We start from the raw sequence: 19,505 nt of genomic DNA on the forward strand, positions 1-19,505 counted from the left end.
AAATTAAGGAATGATATGTTTCCTTTGTAACCATAAAACAACAACTTTGCATAACTAAGCAAAATGGAAGAGGAGGCAGTCCTAAAAGAGGAATTAACAATTTACTGTAGAATCTGTCTTTATCCCCATGAACGCCCCTCTGATGGAGTAACCACAACTGAAACCTATTCAGGTAGCCCTATCTTAACATGCTCTTCTGATTTGTCCTCTTTCCTTTATGTCTAAGAATTATTAGCCAGCAGTAACTGGTTGGAGTTAATGTAATTTCATGATCAAAAAGATATTATGCAGTTGATGTCACCTCGAAGAAAACTATAAAATCAGTGCTAGTGACTGATAACTTTGCCTGTCATCCGATCAGGTGACAGCCTGGCTCTACTGAATGGACAGTACTGTACTGTACTCCAAAAGTCTCCCTTCCCCCATACTGACTGCCTACCATTCCACTCCCAATTCCCTTTCACTCTTCTATTTCTAACGTGGTGATCAAGTCTTCCTTTTATGTCTAATATGGAGGCTATCTACTGTACTAATGTGGTTGTCACTCGAGGATCAACTCGTATGGTACTTCATATTCCAGGATATTTCAAGCTTTGACCTTCATGCTATTGCCTTTTACACTGGCATGAATGACATGATAATGTTATGGGACAATACAAATTTGTCCATTTGTTAAAGAAAAAAAAAGACAAGCTGCTTACAAGAAACTTTTGGATGGGAAGTATAACACAAGAATTATATAGTGCAGGCTACACAAATTAAAAGATTAACAAACCAAGCCATTTTGTAACTCATGCACATCATCAAATGTTGGCACTGTTCCATATTGCACATCATAATACAAACCTGGCACCATTAGCTAGTTTATTAAAACTAAAATTGTCACTGTCATTCAGCAGTACAATTTTAATACAAGTATAGTGAGGCAATTATACATTTCCATTCAACCAAAAACAATCAATAATATAGAACTGTTTATATATTGGACCATGGAGGTGTCATTGGCTGTGGGTTTTGAAGATAGGACATCACAACTGCAGAAATGGACAACCTGAAATGTTAATATAACTAGTAAATTATTTGTGACAAGCAAATAAAAGTATATTTGTTTAATTATGATAATTTACTTTGAAAATCAGAATTATTAGCCAGTAAGAATGGGTTGGATTAATGTAATTTAAATTACATTCAATAACAAAAGACAATTATGCAAGTGTTGTCACCCTTAGGAAAATCATGAAGTCAATGCTATAGTGACTGACAAGTAAGCTCAGAAAACTACTGACAGGGCTCTCCCAAAAATAACAAATCAGAGCAAGAGAGATTGTTGAAACACAGGGAATACAGAGGACATACTCAGCACACAAACACAATAAAGTACATAAATTATTGGGACCATTTGAAGCTCTCAAAATGTACTCTGGAAAGGAGACAAGAGAGGTATCATGTACTGTATACATGGACTGAACTCCAGGTCCAAAATTTGCACAGTATTATAACATAGTGGAGCGAACAATATGGTAGGAAATGCAGAATAGCGCAAGTGAAGAAAAAATGTGCCACAGAAACAGTCATAGAACACACTATGAATATCCAGGTCCAAAATTTGCACAATATTATAACAGATGCTATACCGATGATGATACTTTTCAAAACGCTTGTGCTCTCTAGAGTGGAGTACTGCTGCACAATGACAGCCCCTTTCAAAGCTGGAGAAATTGCTGACCTGGAGAGAGTGCAGAGATCCTTTACTGCTAGAATCCACTCAGTAAAACATCTAAACTATTGGGACTGACTAAAGAGCCTAAATCTGTACTCCCTTGAGCGCAGGCGGGAGAGATACATAATAATTTACACGTGGAAAATATTAGAGGGGCTGGTCCCAAACCTGCACACAGAAATAACATCACATGAGACCAGAAGACATGGAAGGATGTGCAGAATACCCCCGTTGAAAAGCGGAGGTGCAACAAGTACTCCGAGAGAGAACTCTATCAACATCAGAGGCCCGAGACTGTTCAACACGCTTCCGCTACACATAAGGGGCATAACTGGCCGACACCTCACAGTGTTCAAGAGAGAACTGGATAAGCACCTCCAAAGGATACCTGATCAACCAGGCTGTGACTCATACGTCAGGCTGCGAGCAGCCGCGTCCAACAGCCTGGTTGATCAGTTCAGCAACCAAGAGGCCTGGTCGACGACCGGGCCGCGGGGACGCTAAGCCCCGGAAGCACCTCAAGGTAACCTCAAGGTAAGGTAAGGTAGTGGAGCGAACAATATGGTAGGAAATGCAGAATAGCGCAAGTGAAGAATAAAGGTGCCACAGGAACAGTCATAGAACACTGTATGAATATCAAAGGACCACGGCTCCTTAATATCCTCACAGCAAATAAAATAAGTATGGCTGGAACAAAAGTATTTCTTCAAGAAAAAATTAGAGTTTCCTGCAAGAAGTGCTGGACTAACTAGATTGTAAGTGGGAATATGGCCCTGCAGGCCACTCCAAGCAACAGTCTACTGGACCAAGATCTTGCACGTCATGCCTGGCCCAGGCCAGGCTTGGAGAAAAGAAATCCCAGAACCCCCTTATCCAGGTACAAATCCAGATCCAGGTAATGAAATGCCCTTTTCAGGCATGTAGTCAATCGCTCACCTCCCAGTCCTGTTCTCTTCCTTATAGAATATTTGGGGGTTCCATTTGGCTCAACGAGCGGGGATGGCAGGCTAGCTGGGACTTTAGGTGACCTGACCCACCATATGATGGTGGTCAGGCACATCATGGTTCAACCTGTCCTCTTGAAAATAACGTCGCTTTTCGTTCGAATGCATGCTATATCCAAAAATGAACGTAATTTGAAATGAAATTGGCTCACGAAAGTGACATACTGTCGCGTTTTCTCTAAGTCCTCTGGCTTACTTGGAAAGGTTAGGAGAGGAAACTTTCATTTAACGTTTTTCATAGCTTTTGAAACTTGAGGACAATTTCCTGCCCTCCTAACCTACGAGAGGACCCTTAACTTACTGTTTTGAAACAAAATCCAAAATTTATTTTAATTTTTTTATTTTTAAATTACGTCCATTTTCGGTCATATGGGCAAACGACCAAATTCAGACGTAATTTGTAAGAGGACAGGTTGCACAGTTAGGGTATTTACCCCGTCGCAATGTTTATTTGCCTTAGTACACCAGGTTTTGGCCTTGTGTAAAGTAAAGTATATGTTAAAATGTGACATGCTATGAGGACAGGTTGTACCTTTTTGGGTTTAGTAATATACAAATTTCAGAAGAAAACAAGATAAACCTTACATGAAGCTGCTGAGCATTTGTTTCGTATCGTCATTGACTCTCGAGTTGGCAAAGCTGATGCAGGAGCAGTATAGCGCAACCCAAGCACACCACTTCAACTGCAAGTAAGAAATAATGAGTTCACTATAGAGTATCATTTATAACAACAATGTCTAAAATTTCTATAATCATAGTTTTAATAATACAGTATTTGGAGGATTAAAATTCATAAAGTGAGTAGAAATCACATTCCTCAATATAAGTATTATAAGATTAAAACCCTAAATAAGAAAATGATCCAAGATAAAGTCTGATATTATTTACTTAAAACATGTACTGTACTATATATGTGAAAATTAAGCATTGAATACTGTATAATTAAACATCTTTTTCTGGTAGGCCCTTGATTTACCCATCTTCCACCAGATGACAGCCCTGAGGTTACCTGAGGTTTCAATCAACTTGCCTAAAAGGTCAACACTTCAAAAACGAAGGGTGAACAGGAGCACTGTCCAGAGCGAACGATGCACTAGAACCCCTACCCCAGCCAGGAACCAGGAGATATGGATCTACACATGGCCCAAAGCTGGATCCGAAGAACTCGACTGAAGCAGACTGAGGCTAAAATACTGCACTGCCAGCTATCAAAGATTGATCTACCTTCCCTTCCCGCCCAACCACTTGGGCTAGACAGTAGAGCGAAGGCCCATTTTTTTGCAAGCCGGTTTTCAATCCCCGACTGTCCAAGTGGTTGGGCACAATTTCGTCCCCATGTCCCATCAAAAATCCTTATATTGATCCCTTCCAAATGCTATATAGTTATAATGATTTAGTGATTTCTCCTAATAATTCCCTTCCCTTCCCTTTTCCTCCAGAAAGTAGAAAGGGTGTAAAAAGAGAGGCAAACCTGCAAGGAATACAACTAAGAAGATTCCTGATGATCTAGAACTGCACGCTGGAAAGCATGACAGGCCGCATATAGTGTAAATATGCAACCACATCCCACAGCAGCAGCTCAAACTAGAGCAATGCTATCAAGGCAATCTTTGAAGACAACACAAATGGTGAAACCAGCTGGGAAGAACCCTGCTCTAAACATAATTACACCTGATCAACCAGGCTGTGACTCATACATCAGGCTGTGAGCAGCCGCATCCAACAGCCTGGTTGATCAGTCTGGCAACCAGGAGGCCTGGTCGACGACCGGGCCGCGGGGGATGCTAAGCCCCGGAAGCACCTCAAGGTAACACTGAGAAGAGCTCCAGAGTTGCACAAAAATGGAGACCCTATGCCAAATGGATCTAAAATTTGTGGTCCAACATGATCTATTACAGTATGTACTTATCATTTTGACAATGGCATATGATAGAGCAATCATTGGCAAACAATTCCATTTAAAAATCATAATTACAGTATATGACAATTATTGGTGGTCCCAACATAACATAATGACCAGGATTTACACAAACTCAACCATTCTTGACATAAATCCCAGTAAATTGAGGGTACCGGTAGTATAGTCGAGTTCGTTCTTGACTCGCAATCTAGAATTCTGGGTTCAAATCCCAGGCAAGATAGAAATGGCGGGTGTGTATCCTATCACCTAATGTACCTGTTCACCTAGCAGGAAATAGGTACCCAAAAGTCAGTCAGCTTATTGTGGGGTTGCATACTGGGGAGGGTCAGTAATTAGACCCTAGGGATAGGGGGGAAAGGGGGGGGGGGAACCTGGATACAAACCTAACATGTACTGTATGTATAACCTGGCTGCCAGTCCTCCAACACAATGAATTATTATTATTAATCAATTATTCGCAAAAAATTATTTTATGATGCGTCTTGATTATGGCATATGATACTGATCACGGATAATTTGGTATTAAAATTATAGATGTACACACACACAACTTTATTGAAACCAAACATTCAAAAAGAGAGAACTTTTTCACCAAGCTTGAGAGAGGAAATGAGGAAGGGACAGTCTCACACCCTCCCTCCCTCTTCCCCCATGCCCAGCATTCAGCCGACTGCTGTTGCTTTGTCACACTTTTGGCTCACTTCACGCTCATGCCATAAATTTTTCAGTAAAGTGAAAATGTATTTTGACTTGATTACAATCTTCGGCACAATAATTACCGAATAATGGACATCCATGTTAGTCACAAGGGTTGAGTTGACGGTTCTCCAACCTCCCCACCAGGAAGCAGCCCGTAGCAACTGTCTAACTCCCAGGTACCTATTTACTGCTAGGTAACAGGGGCATCAGGATGAAAAACATTTTGCCCATTTGTCTCTGCCTTCACCGGGGATCGAACCCGGAAACCCTAGGTTAGATAGGTTTTAACATTTGTTTGCGAGTCATCGTGTATGTGGTATGACTTGTATCTGATTTAATATGGTCTTATCTGTCAAAACTAAAAATTAAGTAAAAATCTTATATACCTTCTTGTATATAAATAAATAAATGAGCTTTGTTTAACCCTCGCCATTTCTTTTCAAACTCCAAACAAAATGGGAGTAAAAAATCATTTCAACAAGGCTAGTTTTCTGATAAAAATGTACTACTAAGTTAGACTTGGTTATGTTATATGGATTAGGTTGTTTTATCATTAATCATTATCGTTTTAAGTCTGCTAACTAAGCATCTTGTATACGTAATGACCTATACCCCCTACAGCAAAAATACCGAACTATAATACCCTAAATCCCACCCATATAGGTGTACAGACAAGTAATTCTTTAAACATCACACCAAAGCATTGTACAGAGACAAGAAAACCCATGCCTATATAAGAACGAATTGTCCATATGATGACCTACTAACTTCCTCCCCCACACACACACAGATCCTCATCATTACACAATAATAACATCTTGCACTACAATATCCCCCCTACATTCACTTACCCAACAATCTTATCCACTCTCCGTGGGTCAGAGCTGTTGTTTGACGTCTGCATTTTGAGTGGGAATGTTGCTGGCGAGCTGCTCCTGTATGTCGTCTGCTGGTCCACAACAGTGCTGGTGGAGGCCGAGGGTTCCGGGCCACGGGGACCTCGGTTGCCAGATCCAAACTGCGGTAAGTACCGAATTTGTAATAAGAGTAATATATATATATATTATATATAATGTATATATTGTTAAATATGACCGAAAAGGTAAGATTAATAATTCTACCACGAATTTTCTCAATATTTCTTATGTTTCTTTTTTACTGTGGATGGTAATTGAAAAATCAATTCTCCAAAATTCATTTTTATTTCTAGTCTGACGCGAGGCTTGAACGCGTTTCGTAATAACTTGTTACATTTTCAGAGACTTTAGTTTATACACACACAACTGTAACCTGAGAACACTAAACAGTTTTACTTATGCTAGCATTAAACAGCTTGTCTTATATACTCGCATTTGGGTGAGGTGATGTGTTGCAACAGTTTTGGAAGAGGTGAACAAACTTTTGACCAACGCAGAACACGGAACAATGGGTATAAATTGGATAAATGAGAGGGAAGAATGGAAGTAACTGCAAAGGGCCTATTGACCCATACTTCCTCTTGATGCTTCTATATTGGTGCAGAGTCTTGAAGTGGGTAGAATATAGTTGTGCATCAATTGGCTGTTGATTGCTGGTGTTGACTTCTTGATGTGTAGTGCCTCACAGATGTCAAGCTGCCTGCTATCGCTGTATCTATCGATGATTTCTGTGTTGTTTGTTAAGACTTCTCTGGTGATGGCCTGGTTGTGGGAAGAGATATGTTTCTTAATGGAGCCATGTTGCTTATGCATTTTTAATTGCCTGGAAAGAGATGTTGTTGTTTTGCCTATATACTGAGTTCTTTGAGGCTTACAGTCCCCAAGTGGGCATTCGAAGGTATAGACGACGTTAGTCTCCTTTAAGGCATTCTGCTTTGTGTCAGGAGAGTTTTTCATGAGTAGGTTGGCTGTTTTTTTGGTTTTATAGTAAATTGTCAATTGTATCTTCTGATTTTTGTCTGTAGGGATAACGTTCCTATTAACAATATCTTTCAGGACCCTTTCCTCCGTTTTATGAGCTGTGGAAAAGAAGTTCCTGTAAAATAGTCTAATAGGGGGTACAGGTGTTGTGTTAGTTGACTCTTCAGAGGTTGCATGGTGTTTCACCTTCCTTTTTATGATGTCTTCAACGAAACCATTGGAGAAGCCGTTGTTGACTAGGACCTGCCTTACCCTACAGAGTTCTTCATCGACTTGCTTCCATCCCGAGCTGTGGCTTAGAGCACGGTCGACATAAGCGTAGACAACATTCCCCTTGTACTTGTCTGGGCAGCCAACCCTATGCCCTACCAAGAACCCACCCGAAGCCGGACAGACACCCACCTGGAGCCCGAACAGTCACCCACCCGGAGCCCGACCAGTCAAACACCCGGAGCCCACAAGTTTAGTAAACCGGAGCCCGCCAGTTGAGTGAACCGGAGCCCGCCAGTTGAGTGAACTGGAACCCGTCAGTTGAGTACCTGGAGCCCGCCCCGAGCCCTACCGAGAACCCATCCCGATCCCTACAGAGAACCTGCCCTGAGCCCTACCAAGAACCCACTCCGAGCCCTACAGAGAACCCACCCTGAGCCCGACCAAGAACCTACCCCGAGCCGTACAGAGGTTCCCCAAGCCCGAGAGCCTATCCCAATCCCGAAAGAGCCCACCCCGAGCCTGACCGGGAGCCAACCCCAAACCCTACCAAGAACCCACCCCCAAGCCCACCCAAAAACCCACCCCCAAGCCCTACCAAGAACCCACCCCCAAGCCCTACCAAGAACCCACCCCCAAGCCCTACCAAGAACCCACCCCCAAGCCCTACCAAGAACGCAGCCCCAATACCTACCAAGAACCCACCCGAAGCCGGACAGACACCCACCTGGAGCCCGAACAGTCACCCACCCGGAGCCCGACCTGTCAAACACCCGGAGCCCGCCAGTTTAGTAAACCGGAGCCCGCCAGTTGAGTGAACCGGAACCCGTCAGTTGAGTACCTGGAGCCCGCCCCGAGCCCTACGGAGAACCCATCCCGATCCCTACAGAGAACCCGCCCCGAGCCCTACCAAGAACCCACCCCGAGCCCTACAGAGAACCCACCCTGAGCCCGACCAAGAACCTACGCCGAGCCCTACAGAGGTACCCCAAGCCCGAGAGCCTATCCCGATCCCGAAAGAGCCCACCCCGAGCCTGACCGGGAGCCAACCCCAAACCCTACCAAGAACCCATGCCCAAGCCCTACCAAGAACCCACCCCCAAGCCCTACCAAGAACCCACCCCCAAGCCCTATCAAGAACCCACCCCCAAGCCCTACCAAGAACCCAGCCCCAATACCTACCAAGAACCCACCCCAAGCCCTACCAAGAACCCACCCGAAGCCGGACAGACACCCACCTGGAGCCCGAACAGTCACCCACCCGGAGCCCGACCAGTCAAACACCCGGAGCCCGCCAGTTTAGTAAACCGGAGCCCGCCAGTTGAGTGAACCGGAGCCCGCCAGTTGTGTGAACTGGAACCCGTCAGTTGAGTACCTGGAGCCTGCCCCGAGCCCGACCGAGAACCCACCCAGAGCCCGAACAAGAACCTACCCTGATCCCTACAGAGAACCCACCCCGAGTCCTATCAAGAACCCACTCTGAGCCCTACAGAGAGCCCACCCTGAGCCTGACCAAGAACCTACCCCGAGCCCTACAGAGGTAACCCAAGCCCGAGAGCCCATCCAGAACCCGAAAGAGCAATCCCTGAGCCTGACGGAGAGCCAACCCTAAGTCCCTACCAAGAACCCACCCCCAAGCCCTACCAAGAACCCACCCCCAAGCCCTACCAAGAACCCACCCCCAAGCCCTACCGAGAACCCACCCCCAAGCCCTACCGAGAACCCACCCCCCCAAGCCCTACCGAGAACCCACCCCCCAAGCCCTACCGAGAACCCACCCCCCAAGCCCTACCGAGAACCCACCCCCCAAGCACTACCGAGAACCCACCCCCCAAGCCCTACCGAGAACCCAGCCCCAAGCCCTTACCGAGAACCCAGCCCCAATCCCTACCGAGAACCCAGCCCCAATACCTACCAAGAACCCACCCCAAGCCCTACCAAGAACCCACCCCCCAAGCCCTACCAAGAACCCACCCCCAAGGCCCTACCAAGAACCCACCCCCAAGCCCTACCAAGAACCCACCCCTAAGCCCTACCAAGAACCCACCCCAAGCCCTACCAAGAACCCACCCGAAGCTGGACAGACACCCACCTGGAGCCCGAACAGTCACCCACCCGGAGCCCGACCAGTCAAACACCCGGAGCCCGCCAGTTTAGTAAACCGGAGCCCGCCAGTTGAGTGAACCGGAGCCCGCCAGTTGAGTGAACTGGAACCCGTCAGTTGAGTACCTGGAGCCCGCCCCGAGCCCTACCGAGAACCCACCCTGAGCCCGACCAAGAACCTACCCCGAGCCCTACAGAAGTTCCCCAAGCCCGAGAGCATATCCCGATCCCGAAAGAGCCCACCCCGAGCCCTACCAAGAACCCACCCCCCCAAGCCCTAACGAGAACCCATCCCCCAAGCCCTACCGAGAACCCACCTCCCAAGCCCTACCAAAACCCACCCCCCAAGCCCTACCAAGAACCCAGCCCTAATACCTACCAAGAACCCACCCCAAGCCCTACCAAGAACCCACTCGAAGCTGGACAGACACCCACCTGGAGCCCGAACAGTCACCCACCCGGAGCCCGACCAGTCAAACACCCGGAGCCCGCCAGTTTAGTAAACCGGAGCCCGCCAGTTGAGTGAACCGGAGCCCGCCAGTTGTGTGAACTGGAACCCGTCAGTTGAGTACCTGGAGCCCGCCCCGAGCCCTACCGAGAACCCACCCTGAGTACGACCAAGAACCTACCCCGAGCCCTACAGAGGTTCCCCAAGCCCGAGAGCCTATCCTGATCCCGAAAGAGCCCACCCCGAGCCCTACCAAGAACCCACCCCCCAAGCCCTAGCGAGAACCCACCCCCCAAGCCCTACCGAGAACCCACCCCCAAGCCCTACCAAAACCCACCCCCAAGCCCTACCAAGAACCCAGCCCTAATACCTACCAAGAACCCACCTCAAGCCCTACCAAGAACCCACCCGAAGCTGGACAGACACCCACCTGGAGCCCGAACAGTCACCCACCCGGAGCCCGACCAGTCAAACACCCGGAGCCCGCCAGTTTAGTAAACCGGAGCCCGCCAGTTGAGTGAACCGGAGCCCGCCAGTTGTGTGAACTGGAACCCGTCAGTTGAGTACCTGGAGCCCGCCCCGAGCCCTAGCGAGAACCCACCCTGAGCCCGACCAAGAATCTACCCCGAGCCCTACAGAGGTTGCCCAAGCCCGAAAGCCTATCCTGATCCCGAAAGAGCCCACCCCGACCCCTACCGAGAACCCACCCCCCCCAAGCCCTACCGAGAACCCACCCCCCCAAGCCCTACCGAGAACCCACGTACCCCCCAAGCCCTACCGAGAACCCACCCCCCCCAAGCCCTACCGAGAACCCACCCCCCCAAGCCCTACCGAGAACCCACCCCCCCCAAGCCCTACCGAGAACCCCCCCCCCCAAGCCCTACCGAGAACCCCCCCCCCAAGCCCTACCGAAACCCCCCCCCAAGCCCTACCTAGAACCCCCCCCCAAGCCCTACCGAGAACCCACTCCCCCAAGCCCTACCGAGAACCCACCCCCCCAAGCCCTACCGAGAACCCACCCCCCCAAGCCCTACCGAGAACCCACCCCCCCAAGCCCTACCGAGAACCCACCCCCCCAAAGCCCTACCGAGAACCCACCCCCCCAAACCCTACCAAGAACCCAGCCCAAAGCCCTACCGAGAACCCAGCCCAAAACCCTACCGAGAACCCAGCCCCAATACCTACCAAGAACCCACCCGAAGCCGGACAGACACCCACCTGGAGCCCGAACAGTCACCCACCCGGAGCCCGACCAGTCAAACACCCGGAGCCCGCCAGTTTAGTAAACCGGAGCCCGCCAGTTGAGTGAACCGGAGCCCGCCAGTTGAGTGAACCGGAACCCGTCAGTTGAGTACCTGGAGCCCGCCCCGAGCCCTACCGAGAACCCACCCTGAGCCCGACCAAGAACCTACCCGCGAGCCCTACAGAGGTTCCCCAAGCCCAAGAGCCTATCCCGATCCCGAAAGAGCCCACCCCGACCCCTACCGAGAACCCACCCCCCAAGCCCTACCGAGAACCCACCCCCCCAAGCCCTACCGAGAACCCACCCCCCCAACCCCTACCGAGAACCCACCCCCCCAAGCCCTACCGAGAACCCCCCCCCCCAAGCCCTACCGAGAACCCACCCCCCAAGCCCTACCGAGAACCCACCCCCCCAAGCCCTACCGAGAACCCACCCCCCCAAGCCCTACCGAGAACCCACCCCCCCAAACCCTACCGAGAACCCACCCCCCAAGCCCTACCGAGAACCCAGCCCAAAGCCCTACCGAGAACCCAGCCCAAAGCCCTACCGAGAACCCAGCCCAAAGCCCTACCGAGAACCCAGCCCAAAGCCCTACCGAGAACCCAGCCCAAAGCCCTACCGAGAACCCAGCCCCAATACCTACCAAGAACCCACCCCAAGCCCTACCAAGGACCCACCCGAAGCCGGACAGACACCCACCTGGAGCCCGAACAGTCACCCACCCGGAGCCCGACCAGTCAAACACCCGGAGCCCGCCAGTTTAGTAAACCGGAGCCCGCCAGTTGAGTGATCCGGAGCCCGCCAGTTGAGTGAACTGGAACCCGTCAGTTGAGTACCTGGAGCCCGCCCCGAGCCCTACCGAGAACCCACCCTGAGCCCGACGAAGAACCTACGCCGAGCCCTACAGAGGTTCCCCAAGCCCGAGAGCCTATTCCGATCCCGAAAGAGCCCACCCCAAGCCCTACCGAGAACCCACCCTCCAAGCCCTACCGAGAACCCACCCCCCAAGCCCTACCGAGAACCCACCCCCCAAGCCCTACCGAGAACCCAGCCCAAAGCCCTACCGAGAACCCAGCCCAAAGCCCTACCAAGAACCCAGCCCCAATACCTACCAAGAACCCACCCCAAGCCCTACCAAGGACCCACCCGAAGCCGGACAGACACCCACCTGGAGCCTGAACAGTCACCCACCCGGAGCCCGACCAGTCAAACACCCGGAGCCCGCCAGTTTAGTAAACCGGAGCCCGCCAGTTGAGTGAACCGGAGCCCGCCAGTTGAGTGAACTGGAACCCGTCAGTTGAGTACCTGGAGCCCGCCCCGAGCCCTACCGAGAACCCACCCTGAGCCCGACCAAGAACCTACCCCGAGCCCTACAGAGGTTCGCTAAGCCCGAGGGCCTATCCCGATCCCGAAAGAGCCCACCCCGAGCCCTACCGAGAACCCACCCCCCAAGCCCTACCGAGAACCCACCCCCCCAAGCCCTACCGAGAACCAACCCCCCCAAGCCCTACCGAGAACCCACCCCCCCAAGCCCTACCGAGAACCCACCCCCCCCAAGCCCTACCGAGAACCCCCCCCCCCAAGCCCTACCGAGAACCCACTCCCCCAAGCCCTACTGAGACCCCAGCCCCCAAGCCCTACCGAGAACCCACTCCCCCAAGCCCTACCGAGAACCCACGCCCCCAAGCCCTACCGAGAACCCACTCCCCCAAACCCTACCGAGAACCCACCCCCCAAGCCCTACCAAGAACCCAGCCCAAAGCCCTACCGAGAACCCAGCCCAAAGCCCTACCGAGAACCCAGCCCCAATACCTACCAAGAACCCACCCCAAGCCCTACCAAGAACCCACCCGAAGCCGGACAGACACCCACCTGGAGCCCGAACAGTCACCCACCCGGAGCCCGACCAGTCAAACACCCGGAGCCCGCCAGTTTAGTAAACCGGAGCCCGCCAGTTGAGTGAACCGGAGCCCGCCAGTTGAGTGAACTGGAACCCGTCAGTTGAGTACCTGGAGCCTGCCCCGAGCCCTACCGAGAACCCACCCTGAGCCCGACCAAGAACCTACCCCGAGCCCTACAGAGGTTCCCTAAGCCCGAGGGCCTATCCCGATCCCGAAAGAGCCCACCCCGAGCCCTACCGAGAACCCACCCCCCAAGCCCTACCGAGAACCCACCCCCCAAGCCCTACCGAGAACCCACCCCCCAAGCTCTACCAAAACCCACCCCCAAGCTCTACCAAAACCCACCCCCAAGCCCTACCAAGAACCCAGCCCTAATACCTACCAAGAACCCACCGAAAGCCCTACCAAGAACCCACCCGAAGCTGGACAGACACCCACCTGGAGCCCGAACAGTCACCCACCCGGAGCCCGACCAGTCAAACACCCGGAGCCCGCCAGTTTAGTAAACCGGAGCCCGCCAGTTGAGTGAACCGGAGCCCGCCAGTTGAGTGAACTGGAACCCGTCAGTTGAGTACCTGGAGCCCGCCCCGAGCCCTACCGAGAACCCACCCTGAGCCCGACCAAGAACCTACCCCGAGCCCTACAGAGGTTCCCCAAGCCCGAGAGCCTATCCCGATCCCGAAAGAGCCCACCCCAAGCCCTACCGAGAACCCACCCTCCAAGCCCTACCGAGAACCCACCCCCCAAGCCCTACCGAGAACCCACCCCCCAAGCCCTACCGAGAACCCAGCCCAAAGCCCTACCGAGAACCCAGCCCAAAGCCCTACCAAGAACCCAGCCCCAAGCCCTACCAAGGACCCACCCGAAGCCGGACAGACACCCACCTGGAGCCTGAACAGTCACCCACCCGGAGCCCGACCAGTCAAACACCCGGAGCCCGCCAGTTTAGTAAACCGGAGCCCGCCAGTTGAGTGAACCGGAGCCCGCCAGTTGAGTGAACTGGAACCCGTCAGTTGAGTACCTGGAGCCCGCCCCGAGCCCTACCGAGAACCCACCCTGAGCCCGACCAAGAACCTACCCCGAGCCCTACAGAGGTTCCCTAAGCCCGAGGGCCTATCCCGATCCCGAAAGAGCCCACCCCGAGCCCTACCGAGAACCCACCCCCCAAGCCCTACCGAGAACCCACCCCCCCAAGCCCTACCGAGAACCCACCCCCCCAAGCCCTACCGAGAACCCACCCCCCCAAGCCCTACCGAGAACCCACCCCCCCCAAGCCCTACCGAGAACCCCCCCCCCCCAAGCCCTACCGAGAACCCACTCCCCCAAGCCCTACTGAGACCCCAGCCCCCAAGCCCTACCGAGAACCCACTCCCCCAAGCCCTACCGAGAACCCACGCCCCCAAGCCCTACCGAGAACCCACTCCCCCAAACCCTACCGAGAACCCACCCCCCAAGCCCTACCAAGAACCCAGCCCAAAGCCCTACCGAGAACCCAGCCCAAAGCCCTACCGAGAACCCAGCCCCAATACCTACCAAGAACCCACCCCAAGCCCTACCAAGAACCCACCCGAAGCCGGACAGACACCCACCTGGAGCCCGAACAGTCACCCACCCGGAGCCCGACCAGTCAAACACCCGGAGCCCGCCAGTTTAGTAAACCGGAGCCCGCCAGTTGAGTGAACCGGAGCCCGCCAGTTGAGTGAACTGGAACCCGTCAGTTGAGTACCTGGAGCCTGCCCCGAGCCCTACCGAGAACCCACCCTGAGCCCGACCAAGAACCTACCCCGAGCCCTACAGAGGTTCCCTAAGCCCGAGGGCCTATCCCGATCCCGAAAGAGCCCACCCCGAGCCCTACCGAGAACCCACCCCCCCAAGCCCTACCGAGAACCCACCCCCCCAAGCCCTACCGAGAACCCACCCCCCCAAGCCCTACCGAGAACCCACCCCCCCCAAGCCCTACCGAGAACCCCCCCCCCAAGCCCTACCGAGAACCCACTCCCCCAAGCCCTACCGAGAACCCACCCCCCCAAGCCCTACCGAGAACCCACTCCCCCAAGCCCTACCGAGAACCCACTCCCCCAAGCCCTACCGAGAACCCACTCCCCCAAGCCCTACCGAGAACCCACTCCCCCAAGCCCTACCGAGAACCCACCCCCCCAAACCCTACCGAGAACCCACCCCCCAAGCCCTACCGAGAACCCAGCCCAAAGCCCTACCGAGAACCCAATACCTACCAAGAACCCACCCCAAGCCCTACCAAGGACCCACCCGAAGCCGGACAGACACCCACCTGGAGCCCGAACAGTCACCCACCCGGAGCCCGACCAGTCAAACACCCGGAGCCCGCCAGTTTAGTAAACCGGAGCCCGCCAGTTGAGTGAACCGGAGCCCGCCAGTTGAGTGAACTGGAACCCGTCAGTTGAGCACCTGGAGCCTGCCCCGAGCCCTACCGAGAACCCACCCTGAGCCCGACCAAGAACCTACCCCGAGCCCTACAGAGGTTCCCCAAGCCCGAGAGCCTATCCCGATCCCGAAAGAGCCCACCCCGAGCCTGACCGGGAGCCAACCCCAAACCCTACCAAGAACCCACCCCCAAGCCCTACCAAGAACCCACCCCCAAGCCCTACCAAGAACCCACCCCCAAGCCCTACCAAGAACCCTGCCCTAATACCTACTAAGAACCCACCCCAAGCCCTACCAAGAACCCACCCGAAGCTGGACAGACACCCACCTGGAGCCCGAACAGTCACCCACCCGGAGCCCGACCAGTTAAACACCCGGAGCCCGCCAGTTTAGTAAACCGGAGCCCGCCAGTTGAGTGAACCGGAGCCCGCCAGTTGAGTGAACTGGAACCCGTCAGTTGAGTACCTGGAGCCCGCCCCGAGCCCTACTGAGAACCCACCCTGAGCCCGACCAAGAACCTACCCCGAGCCCTACAGAGGTTCCCCAAGCCCGAGAGCCTATCCCGATCCCGAAAGAGCCAACCCCGAGCCCTACCGAGAACCCACCCCCCAAGCCCTACCAAGAACCCACCCCCCAAGCCCTACCGAGAACCCACCCCCCAAGCCCTACCGAGAACCCAGCCCCAAGCCCTACCGAGAACCCAGCCCCAAGCCCTACCGAGAACCCAGCCCCAAGCCCTACCGAGAACCCACCCCAAGCCCTACCGAGAACCCACCCCAAGCCCTACCGAGAACCCACCCCCAAGCCCTACCGAGAACCCACCCCAAGCCCTACCGAGAACCCACCCCCAAGCCCTACCGAGAACCCACCCGAAGCCGGACAGACACCCACCTGGAGCCCGAACAGTCACCCACCCGGAGCCCGACCAGTCAAACACCCGGAGCCCGCCAGTTTAGTAAACCGGAGCCCGCCAGTTGAGTGAACCGGAGCCCGCCAGTTGTGTGAACTGGAACCCGTCAGTTGAGTACCTGGAGCCCGCCTCGAGCCTGACTGAGAACCCACCCAGTGCCCTACCGAGAACCCACCCTGATCCCTACAGAGAACCCACCCCTAGTCCTACCATGAAAACACCCTGAGCCCTACAGAGAACCCACCCTGAGCCCTACAGAGAACCCACCCTGGGCCCGACCAAGAACCTACCCCGAGCCCTACAGAGGTACCCCAAGCCCGAGAGCCCATCCCGAACCCGAAAGAGCCCACCCTGAGCCTGACCGGGAGCCAACCCTAAGTCCTACCAAGAACCCACCCCGAAGCCCTACCAAGAACATACCCGAAGCCGGACAGACACCCACCTGGAGCCCGAACAGTCACCCACCCGGAGCCCGACCAGTCAAACACCCGGAGCCCGCCAGTTTAATAAACCGGAGCCCGCCAGATGAGTGAACCGGAGCCCGCCAGTTGAGTGAACTGGAACCCGTCAGTTGAGTACCTGGAGCCCGCCCCGAGCCCTACCGAGAACCCACCCCGAGCCCTACAGAGAACCCAATCCCCCCCGAGCCCTACCAAGAACCCACACCCCCCCGAGCCCTACCAAGAACCCACACCCCCCCGAGCCCTACCAAGAACCCACACCCCCCCGAGCCCTACCAAGAACCCACACCCCCCCGAGCCCTACCAAGAACCCACACCCCCCCGATCCCTACCAAGAACCCACACCCCCCCGAGCCCTACCAAGAACCCCCCCCCCCCCCCCCCCGAGCCCTACCAAGAACCCACACCCCCCCCCCCCCCCGAGCCCTACCAAGAACCCACACCCCCCCCCCCGAGCCCTACCAAGAACCCACCCCCCAAGCCCTACCGAGAACCCACCCCCCCAAGCCCTACCGAGAACCCAGCCCCAAGCCCTACCGAGAACCCAGCCCCAAGCCCTACCGAGAACCCAGCCCCAAGCCCTACCGAGAACCCACCCCAAGCCCTACCGAGAACCCACCCCAAGCCCTACCGAGAACCCACCCCCAAGCCCTACCGAGAACCCACCCGAAGCCGGACAGACACCCACCTGGAGCCCGAACAGTCACCCACCCGGAGCCCGACCAGTCAAACACCCGGAGCCCGCCAGTTTAGTAAACCGGAGCCCGCCAGTTGAGTGAACCGGAGCCCGCCAGTTGTGTGAACTGGAACCCGTCAGTTGAGTACCTGGAGCCCGCCTCGAGCCCGACCGAGAACCCACCCAGTGCCCTACCGAGAACCCACCCTGATCCCTACAGAGAACCCACCCCTAGTCCTACCATGAAAACACCCTGAGCCCTACAGAGAACCCACCCTGAGCCCTACAGAGAACCCACCCTGGGCCCGACCAAGAACCTACCCCGAGCCCTACAGAGGTACCCCAAGCCCGAGAGCCCATCCCGAACCCGAAAGAGCCCACCCTGAGCCTGACCGGGAGCCAACCCTAAGTCCTACCAAGAACCCACCCCGAAGCCCTACCAAGAACATACCCGAAGCCGGACAGACACCCACCTGGAGCCCGAACAGTCACCCACCCGGAGCCCGACCAGTCAAACACCCGGAGCCCGCCAGTTTAATAAACCGGAGCCCGCCAGATGAGTGAACCGGAGCCCGCCAGTTGAGTGAACTGGAACCCGTCAGTTGAGTACCTGGAGCCCGCCCCGAGCCCTACCGAGAACCCACCCCGAGCCCTACAGAGAACCCAACCCCCCCCCGAGCCCTACCAAGAACCCACACCCCCCCGAGCCCTACCAAGAACCCACAACCCCCCGAGCCCTACCAAGAACCCACACCCCCCCGAGCCCTACCAAGAACCCACACCCCCCCGAGCCCTACCAAGAACCCCCCCCCCCGAGCCCTACCAAGAACCCACACCCCCCCAAGCCCTACCAAGAACCCACACCCCCCCCAAGCCCTATCAAGAACCCACACCCCCCCCCAAGCCCTATCAAGAACCCACACCCCCCCCCAAGCCCTATCAAGAACCCACACCCCCCCCCCCCCAAGCCCTACCAAGAACCCACACCCCCCCCAAGCCCTACCAAGAACCCACACCCCCCCAAACCCTACCAAGAACCCACACCCCCCCCAAGTCCTACCAAGAACCCACACCCCCCCAAGCCCTACCAAGAACCCACACCCCCCCAAGCCCTACCTAGAACCCCCCCCCCAAGCCCTATCAAGAACCCACACCCCCCCCAAGCCCTATCAAGAACCCACACCCCCCCCAAGCCCTATCAAGAACCCCCCCCCCAAGCCCTACCAAGAACCCACACCCCCCCAAACCCTACCAAGAACCCACACCCCCCCCCAAGCCCTACCAAGAACCCACACCCCCCCAAGCCCTACCAAGTACCCACACCCCCCCAAGCCCTACCAAGTACCCACACCCCCCCAAGCCCTACCAAGAACCCACACCCCCCAAGCCCTACCAAGAACCCACCCGAAGCCGGACAGACACCCACCTGGAGCCCGAACAGTCACCCACCCAGAGCCCGCCAGTTGAGTACCTAAAGCCTGACAACCCACCCCGGAGCCCCGACCGACAACCCACCCCGGAGCCCGACCGACAACCCACCCGGAGCCCCGACCGACAACCCACCCCGGAGCCCCGACCGACAACCCACCCCGGGGGGCCCGACCGACAACCCACCCCGGGGGCCCCGACCGACAACCCACCCCGGGGGCCCGACCGACAACCCACCCCGGGGGCCCGACCGACAACCCACCCCGGGGGCCACGACCGACAACCCACCCCGGGGGCCCGACCGACAACCCACCCCGGGGGCCCGACCGACAACCCACCCCGGGGGCCCCGACCGACAACCCCACCCCGGGGGCCCGACCGACAACCCACCCCGGGGGCCCGACCGACAACCCACCCCGGGGGCCCGACCGACAACCCACCCCGGGGGCCCGACCGACAACCCACCCCGGGGGCCCGACC

The 19,505-nt window shown here is 55.2% G+C and overlaps 1 protein-coding gene and 1 long non-coding RNA gene across 2 annotated transcripts in view; one reads left to right on the forward strand and one right to left on the reverse strand.

The window, feature by feature from the left end:
- LOC123772165 (uncharacterized) overlaps positions 1-19,505 on the reverse strand; it is a 20,844-nt gene continuing 1,339 nt past the window's right edge. Inside the window, exons 2-4 of the long non-coding RNA XR_011229611.1 lie at positions 6,196-6,362; positions 3,310-3,407; positions 1-1,051 (exon numbers count right to left, since the gene is read on the reverse strand). This is a non-coding gene — a long non-coding RNA (uncharacterized lncRNA). The remainder of the gene's footprint in view (positions 1,052-3,309; positions 3,408-6,195; positions 6,363-19,505) is intronic.
- LOC123756389 (transmembrane protein 53) overlaps positions 6,231-19,505 on the forward strand; it is a 26,942-nt gene continuing 13,667 nt past the window's right edge. The window contains 1 exon segment of the mRNA XM_069331195.1: positions 6,231-6,367. The gene's annotated coding sequence lies outside the window, so the exon portion shown is untranslated.

This window comes from Procambarus clarkii, chromosome 25 (assembly GCF_040958095.1).
Source record: "Procambarus clarkii isolate CNS0578487 chromosome 25, FALCON_Pclarkii_2.0, whole genome shotgun sequence".
NCBI classification, from domain to species: domain Eukaryota; kingdom Metazoa; phylum Arthropoda; class Malacostraca; order Decapoda; family Cambaridae; genus Procambarus; species Procambarus clarkii.